Raw genomic sequence first — 1316 nt, 5'->3', positions numbered from 1 at the left:
CGCGGAACTAAGGGAACTATAATTGTTTCCCGGATGTTAAATCAGAAAGGTCTCAGTCGATGATCTAACCTGAGTTAACTTTTAAAAGAGATTTTTGAAAGCTTTGTAGTAATAAGGGAGCATTGATTAAGGGAAATGGCATAAACTAGGTCAGAACAATGGGCTTTTTATCTTTTCTCCTTTTTTATGATTGTTGTAAAACCACATATAATTTTGTTACCTTTTCAGCATTTTTTTTTCAAGTTTCACATGTTTATTATTCAGTGTAAACCCCAACACGACACTCCAACATGATTTCGTGCATTTAGGAGATAACCATATCCTGGTCACGTGGAAAATTGTGCGGATAACTTCTGGAAGACCTTCATTCTCAGCAGCTTTAGGGGAAACTTCTCATTTAGAAGTCAGGGCCTTCTTTCTTCAGCTTGCTGTAATCTGTATCCACAGCGAAGAACTTATATTGGTCATTGGGACCAAGTTTATTCCATGGTTCTGGGTTGTTCTTTCTGTCCCAACTGACATCTGGATTAAACAATGCCAGACGCATGATATACAGTCCAGCTCCAGTACCTCCAGCTCCGATAAACACGAAGAGAGGGATCAAACTCGGGTGCTTCTTGGCCTGACCCAGGATCTGGCGCAGCATGTTTGCGGCTCTGGCCTCGGGTCCGGAAGGAAAAACAAATTTGGCAGACCCAGGAGCTAGGACTCCGCACGCTGATTTTGCGGGCGCCCAAAGTCACCCAGGACCTCCTCGACCTTTTCAGCATTTTTATGTACAATGTTCACTGATATTAATTGTATCCTTTTGATACAACGAAAAGAAAGATCAAAATGGATGTCAGAAGAGACTCTCAAATTTGTTTTTAATTGTTGAGTAGCTAAAACAAATGGAAGGAATGATGAAGTCAAAGAGCTGAATAGAAAATTTCAAAGGGCAGCTCTAGAAGACAAAGCCAAATATTAAATGAAATAAGCAAAGACCTAGACTTAGAAATCCAAAAGAGAAGATCACACTCAGCATATCTTAAACTGAAAGAACCAAAGAAAAAAATCCAAGCCTCGAGTTGAAAAATTGAGGGATTCTGTGGGAAAACTATCGGATGACACAGGGAACATCTTAGGAAGATGGCAATACGCAGAATCACTGTACCCAAAGGAACTTCCAGCGGCACTGAGAACATTAGGATAAAATAAGGCCCAGGAACTGATGGAATACCAACTGCAATGTTTCAACAAGCTGATGAAGCACTGGAAACACTCACTCATTTATGTCAGGAAATTTGGAGAACAGCTACTTGGTCAACTGACTAGAA

At 40.5% G+C, this 1316-nt stretch overlaps 1 pseudogene; it reads right to left on the bottom strand.

The window, feature by feature from the left end:
- Positions 1-230: 230 nt before the first annotated feature.
- Positions 231-749, bottom strand: LOC142457817 (cytochrome c oxidase subunit NDUFA4 pseudogene; annotated as a pseudogene).
- Between the last annotated feature and the right edge of the window lie 567 nt (positions 750-1316).

Source organism: Tenrec ecaudatus, chromosome 10 (genome assembly GCF_050624435.1).
Source record: "Tenrec ecaudatus isolate mTenEca1 chromosome 10, mTenEca1.hap1, whole genome shotgun sequence".
In the NCBI taxonomy this organism is placed as follows: domain Eukaryota; kingdom Metazoa; phylum Chordata; class Mammalia; order Afrosoricida; family Tenrecidae; genus Tenrec; species Tenrec ecaudatus.
The sequence above is the reverse complement of the archived record's forward strand: the minus strand, read 5'-3'. Positions and strand labels throughout refer to the sequence as shown.